The 7,896-nt window shown below is 27.6% G+C and overlaps 1 long non-coding RNA gene across 3 annotated transcripts; it reads right to left on the reverse strand.

Moving 5' to 3' along the window:
* Nucleotides 1-5,517: 5,517 nt before the first annotated feature.
* On the reverse strand, nt 5,518-6,995 carry LOC142235025 (uncharacterized). Of its 3 annotated transcripts, none has more exons than XR_012721772.1 (4): nt 6,896-6,995; nt 6,052-6,125; nt 5,892-5,984; nt 5,518-5,821 (listed from the first exon to the last, which is right to left on the reverse strand). It is a non-coding gene; the product is annotated as an uncharacterized LOC142235025 (long non-coding RNA). The 3 variants fall into 3 exon arrangements; XR_012721770.1 differs by lacking the exon at nt 6,896-6,995 and adding an exon at nt 6,765-6,860; XR_012721771.1 differs by lacking the exon at nt 6,896-6,995 and adding an exon at nt 6,765-6,849 and having other exon boundaries at nt 6,052-6,128.
* Between the last annotated feature and the right edge of the window lie 901 nt (nt 6,996-7,896).

The raw sequence follows: 7,896 nt of genomic DNA on the forward strand, positions 1-7,896 counted from the left end.
ATAAAATTTTGACAGAATTTTCTATATAAATAAAATATTGCCAAATTTCTCTATACAAATAAAATGTTGACAAATTTCTCTATACAAATAAAATGTTGACAAAATGATGAAGTGGGGATGATCAGTTGGATGAAGGAATGAAACACAATAGAGAAAAGCAACCCAAATGGATCCAAAGTGATGAGTAGGTTTAATAATGAACCAGTAGCACTCCAAATGGTTTTGAGAGAATAATCCAGACCAAATTACAAAGTAGAAGAAAACAGACAAGATGGAATGTGTTAGGATGGTATAAAGAATTTCGGATTTATTTTCTTCAGGAAAATCGATCTTACCAAAAGGATGGTTAGACAAGAACAAAAAAAGTATGTGGCCAATCTGTCGGAAATGCTATTATTTTTTTTTAGTACGAATTGATTGACAGGTTCTGTTTTTGGCATTTTAAATTCGCTCAAGTCAATCTACCACGATTGATAGCATATGTGCTTCAAGTTAACTTAAATAAAGTTGTTAATTATAGGGATTCAAATTCGTGCTTGTTTCAAAAAATTGAATATTATAATATTTGTATATTTTGGCATGAACACAAAATTTTCTATAGAAATAAAATTTTAACAAAATTTTCTATATAAATTGACACAATTTTCTATAGAAATAAAATTTTGACAAAATTTTCTATAGAAATAAAATTTTGAAAAAATATTCTATAGAAATAACATTTTGATAACAATTTCTATAGAAATAAAATTTTGACAAAATTTTCTATGGAAATAAAATTTTGATAAAATTTCCTGTAGAAATAAAATTTTGACAAAATTTTCTATAGAAATAAAATTTTGACAAAATTTTCTATAGTAATAAAATTTTGACAAAATATTCTATGGAAATAAAATTTTTACACAATTTTCTATAGAAATAAGATTTTGACAAAATATTCTATAGAAATAAAATTTCGACAAAATATTCTATAGAAATAAAATTTCGACAAAATTTTCTATAGAAATAAAATTTTCACAAAATTTTCTATAGAAATAAAATTTTTATTTTTTTTTTTTTATTTTCTATAGAAATAAAATTTTGACAAAATTTACTATAGTAATAAAATGTTGACAACATTTTCTATATAAATAAAATTTTGACAACATTTTCTATAGAAATAAAATATTGACAAATTTCTCTATACAAATAAAATGTTGACAAAATTTTCTATAGAAATAAAATTTTGACAAAATTTTCTATAAAAATAAAATATTGACAAAATTTTCTATAGAAAAAAAAATTTTAACAAAATTTTCTATAGAAATAAAATTTTGACAAAATTTTCTACAGAAATAAAATTTTGATAAAATTTTCTACAGAAATAAAATTTTGATAAAATTTTCTATAGAAATAAAATTTTGACAAAATTTTCTATAGAAATAAAATTTTGACAAAATTTTCTACAGAAAAAAAAATTTTTGACAAAATTTTCTACAGAAAAAAAAATTTGGTAATAGTTTCTATAGAAATAAAATTCTGACAAAATTTTCTATAGAATTAGAATGTTGAAAAATTTCTATAAATATTGACAAAATTTTCTATAGAAATAAAATTTTGACAAAATTTTCTATAGAAGTAAAATTTTGACAAAATTTTCTATAGAAATAAAACTTTGACAAAATTTTCTATAGAAATAAAATTTTGACAACATTTTCTATAGAAATAAAATTTTGACAAAATTTTCTATAGAAATAAAATTTTGTCAAAAATTGCAATTCAGGAATTATCAAAAACAGTGGGTAAACCGTCTTCTCGCAGAAGTATTGCAAATAAAAAATTGATGTGCGGTCAATGCAAAAAAGAAATCAAAGAAGAAAGTGATGATTTTATACAATGCGATAAGTGTAAAAAGAATTCTCATTTTCGTTGCTCAGGCTTAACCAGAAAAGAGTTTGAGAGGTTACTGAAGAATGAGGAAGAGATATACATTTGTTGCAATTGCAAAAAAGAAGAAGAAGATGAGGACGAAAGTGGAGATGAAGGTGTAAAAAGAGAACTAATTAAAATAAAATCCCAATTAAAAAAAACTGGAAAAACTAGAAAAAATTGACCGATTGACGGACTCGATTAATTTTATGTCCGCAAAGTTCGATGAAGTGCTTAAAGATGTTACCGATAATAAGAAGAAAATTTGTATGCTTGAAAGAGAAAATAAGAAACTCAAAACAGAAATTGGAACACTTAAATATTCTATGAAAATTCTTCATGATGAACGTGTTAAAAACAACTGTATCATATCTGGCTTGAATGTGGATAGTAATACAAAAGCTATAGATGCCGTGATGAGTCTTTCTGAAAGTGTTGGAGTGAATATAGAAACTAATTCGGTTGTGGATGCATATTTCCTTGCTCGTAAAGGTGGACAGAGCGAATTGAAATCTGTTGTTGTGAAATTCAAAGAGAGTGGTCATAAAGAGAAGTTGATGGCTGCTAGGTCAAAATTGAAAGAGAAGGAAAGCACAAAGAATATTTATGTCAACGACTATCTAAGCAAAGAGACATTAAATCTCTTTTATTATGCCAAAGCGCTTAAAAATATTGGTTTTAAACAGGGATCCGGAGCGGAGCGTGGAGCGGAGCGGAGCAAGCCCTTTTTTAGCCGGAGCGGGAGCGGAGCGGGAGCGGCATTTCTAAAATCCGGAGCGGAGCGGGAGCGGAGCGGGAGCGGAGCGGTTTCCAAATGAAAAACCGCTCCGCTCCGAATAAAATATTACTTGAATGAAATGTGTAACTTTGAAATTACACTGTGTAGGTAATTTCAAATTTAGCTAGTACTTAGCTAGTGTGAGCAAACGTTTAAAATGTACGATATGTATTTTTGTAGGTACGTACATTGGGGAAAACACAACGTGTTTTTTAGTAATTGTTATCAAAAACGGCAAATGTCAAAATATATCTCTAGTATGTGTTGTAAAAGTAACAACAGTACTTTCGATCAATTTCATCCCGTATTAATACAAAGATGTTTGTAATGAACGTCATATAAATGCAATTAAACGATCTTATTTATGTTTAATTTTTTAGTTTTCTACACTGAAAAAAATATTGTCGTGAAGTCAAAGATTCCATGTCCTTAGAATAAGAATGCAAATTTTGCTTAACATGGAAGACGCATTTCTCTAAAATAAAGTTTTTTTTTCTTGTCCAAAAGGCAATAAACTTTTGAATGAAATTGTAATGTCCTTATAATTAAGTGATTTTACTTAAAAATGTGTATCATAACATGAAAGATACAATTTTTGAGGTAAGGTCAACGTGACTTTAAAAATTCTTTAAAATTAATAAAATTGTTTTAAATTTGTTTCCTTTTTGCATCTTGCCTACAAAGCAACAAATCGTTAAAAAATAAGACATGTTTTTCAACACTTCATTTTAAAGACGCTTTTTACTTGAAACATAGCATAATTTTTACTGGAAGTCGAGTCTTAATATGAAAAAAAAATAACTCGTTAACTCGTTTTTAAAGGATTTTGATAACAACTGACGAAAAAATCTAAAAAAATGAAAAATTACCATTTACTTCCTAGAAGCAAGTACATAACCCCCAAATTTAAAAGAGAATTACGTCTTTAAAGTATCCTTACTTGTATTCTCCGCTTCTTTGGCTCGGAATTAATACCCAAACTGTTAAAGTAAAGACAAAATCTTTGGAACCGGGCATGCTTTTTTTCAGTGTAAGGACATTCATATTTGCTTTACTATTGTACTATATCCTAGCATTCTCTTATTTCTTATATTAGTTCTCGAAAATTTAATTAAAATTATGGATAGTTTCAATTTTGGTTTAAAAATGTGCGCATATACATTTATTATACAATAAAGGGGAAAAAAGCGAAATTAGGTAACACTATATCTGAGTAAGAATATTCGTGGGTATACCACGGACTGATGTCGATGGAGGTTGTTGCAAACATAAACATACACACACACATTACAAATATAACAAAACATCTTCAAACGTCTGTTGCAAAACAAAAAAAACTTTCGGAGAGTAGTTACTTCTACACTGAAAAAAATATTGTCGTGAGGTCAAATATTTCATGTCTTTAAAATACGAATACAAATTTTGCTTAGCATAGAAGACGCATTTCTCTAAAATAAAGTTATTTTCCTTGTCCAAAAGTCGATAAACTTTTCAATGAAGTCGAATTGTCCTTATAATTAAGTGACTTGACTTAAAAATGGGTATCTTAACATGAAAGAAAAAATGTATAGGCTAAGGTCAACTTGACTTTAATAATTCAGAAAAATTCTTTAAATTTAATGAAATTGTCTTTAAATTTGTTGTCTTTTGGCATCTTGACTACAAAGCAAAAAATCGTTCAAATATAGGACATGTTTTTCAATACTTTATTTTAAAGAAGTTTTTTACTTCAAACATAGCATAATTTCTACTGGAAGTCGAGTCCTAATTTGGAAAATAAAGTTGCCGTTAACTCGTTCTTAAAGGACTTTGATAGCATATGAAGAAAAAAAGCTGAGAAAGCGAAAAATTAAATTTTGTTTCCTAGAAGCAAGTACACAAAACCTAAATTTAAAAGGGAATTGTGTCTTAAAAGTATCCTTACTTGTATTCTCCGCTTCTTTGGCTCGGAATCAATACCAAATTTTTTAAAGTAAAGACAAAATCTTTGGAACCGAGTATGCTTTTTTTCAGTGTACTCTGTGTATAGACTTTCAATTCCAATCAGCGTTGCCGTTTTGGTCCGATCGGACCAAAATTGGTCCAAAAGATTTCTAATTTTTGAATTTGGTCCGATGGTCAGACCAAACAGAATTTGGTCCATTTTGGTCCATTTTCATAAATTTGGTTTCTATCACATATTAAATAGTAGATGGTGCACCGCAAAGAATATTGTCGGGAGGCCAAATACTTCACATGCTTCAAATACGAATTTTGCTTAGAATAGAAGACGTATTTCTCTGAAAAAAAGTTTTTCCTTGTCTAAAAGTCTCTAAACTTTTCAATGAAGTCTATTTATCCTTATAGCTAAATGATTCGTGTATCCTAACATGAATGCAAATTTCGTTTTAATGAAGTCAAAATGGATTTAATATTTCTGAAAAAATCTTCAAAATTAATAAATGTTTCAACACATTGTTTTAAAGTCATTACACCGAAAAAAAAGTTTACTATTGTTTACGAAAAATGAACTAACCCATAGTAAGAATGACCATGATTTGGCGCCAAAGATTTTTTTCATCTAGATAAGTTCATGATTTTCTTATAAATAAGTTTATGTATTGCATCGTATTTTAGTTCATTCTTACTACGCTGTGGGAAGAATGTACTTACACTCATTCAAAATATTCCTGCTATCCGGAAAAATGAACAAGTTTTTGGGAATCCTATATTTAGAAATTGGTTTCAAATAAACTGTTTATCAGTATAATTTTCAAAAAAGTAAATAAATTGAGGAATTAAAGGTACAACAAGCCTGTATACATCTAAGAAATTTTTCATACAATATAAGACAATTTTTCATAACTACCAGTATTTTATTTCAAAAAATTATTATTATATTACATAAAACTATGGCTTATGATATACAATAAAAGAAATGTTTTTATTCGTACGCTGTATGCTGTTACTTTTCGGTAGTTAGTAATTGCTTCTTCAAAAGAGTAATATTCTATGTTAGTAGAATGAAACTAATTAATATCAATTTCCATTTTTTATCCATATGAAAGATATATGCCATAAGTTGCTATTTTCATTTCATTTTTGTCCAATTTCACCGATATCGCTAGTTTTTGTTGTGTGGATTTGCGTCATAAGCCTCTGAAGTTAAAAAGGTATATAAAATATAAAAATATTATCAAATTCTATGGTATTTTGATCTTTAACTTACAAGAGAATTTTCTTAGAGCAAATAGGGATATCAGCTTAGTTAGCATTAAACAGTAAGAAGATTCCAAAAAATACCATTAGATTTGCTGTCATCCTGCAAATGAAAATTATTTTTAATAAATAGAAATTTTGGCTTTATTACAAATGGACGAAAAACTTACCACATTGAAAAAAATCATCCAATTACTACATTAGTGGAATCATATCCATGCACAAATGGGACATTTTTGAAATCCTTCTCAGAATATAAATGAAATAAAAATATTATAAAATTAGATATAATTTCCACTTGTCAATATAGCATTTAGTATTTATGGTGGATATTAAGTTCGAGTTTAGTGGCTAAAATCCCAATTTTTCATGATTAGTTTTCTTTAGAAATACATGGGAACAAAATTGAACCGTTTTTGTGTTCATTTAAAATTTATATCAAATTTTTAGTAATTTGAGGTCGCTGAATCCAAATTTACACTTATTTTTTTAAGATCTCGACTTTTTGAGATATACGGTTATGTTCAAAATTAAGGTACTTCCGCTATATATATTGGAATAACTTGAAAACGATTCATCATATTAAATTAAAAAAACAGCGTTCTACATAAGCTTAAAAACGATTTTCTGTTCTTAATCGTGTAATCCATTTAAATAATATAAACTTAATAAAAAACTTGTTTCGAGCTATTCTCCATCAAGTTATATTTAAATTTGCATCGAAGGGGTATAATTTTATACTTTTCTTACTGATTTATTTCTGATTTTAGCACCTAAACTCGAACTTAGTACACACCTTAAGGACTCGCTATAACATAAAAATATAGACTCAAAAAATTGTATTGTGATCCAGATGTAGAGTCAATATAGATAATTTTATTACCACTCATTATGAATATTTTTATGTAAACCAATTTAAAACCGCACTGATTTTAAATTATTAATAGAAATATACAGTTTCTTAATATGTGATTTATTTTTTTATCAATATAAAGTGTTTTTGTTTTCTCTTACATCACACCATTCACTTATCAGTTTCTAAAATGTTACGAAATAAATGTATTTTTATTAATAAACACAAATACCGCACGCAAGCCCACCACGTGTGCGCTTCATAAATGCATCAACAGAACTGAATGCACCAATAAAACTTAAAGACACAAATAGTCATAAAGGACACATATGTAAAGAAAAACAACTCCACACACACACACATGATCCCTTTCTGATCTCGCTATTGCAACAAAACAACTATCACCGCAAAAGATACCAACAACACACATTCCATAACATCATCGCAATAACAAACACAAACAAAAAAAAGATGATGCAATAATTTCATAATTTCTTCTCACTTCAATTTCCAGTATCACGTTTATTGATTAGTTGGTATTCTATCTATAGGATAAGGTAAAATATATTCAAAATTTACGAGGAATCCATAAAAAATTATATACACCCGTCAAGGATTAAATTAACTACTTTTTATTCTACTTTATCTAAAATTTTCAATGTGAGGAAATATACTCCAACTTATAGTAAAAACCGAAATAAGCTGTAGGAAGCCGCCATACGAATCGGTACTGTGGTTAAGTTAATTTTTACTACAAAAATTTTTTTCCATACAAAAATTTTTCTTAGTAAATTGTCCACATTTCGTAGTAAGATTTTTATATTGCCTATGTCTTTTTATAATACAATCAACGATGCATTAACTATTGTATTGGAAATTTATTTAAGGAAAAATCCGTCCCATTTCGTAGTTAGTGAACTAAAAAACATTTACTGAAGTTTTATAAGTTTTCCTTTAGCTAAGTTAATTTTCGCAGTGGTTACGAAAAATGAACTATATTACAGTAAATTTTTTGAACTATGTGGAAGTTAAGCTGGTCCTAAAATTAACAAGACACCTTTTTTTCTGTGTATACCCTAAACCACATAGTGGTTAGGGTATAATAAGTTTGATCTGCCAAAAAATGTGCCTACAAGAAATATTGATTTTAGACCCCATAAAA

This window comes from Haematobia irritans, chromosome 4 (genome assembly GCF_050003625.1).
Source record: "Haematobia irritans isolate KBUSLIRL chromosome 4, ASM5000362v1, whole genome shotgun sequence".
NCBI classification, from domain to species: Eukaryota; Metazoa; Arthropoda; class Insecta; order Diptera; family Muscidae; genus Haematobia; species Haematobia irritans.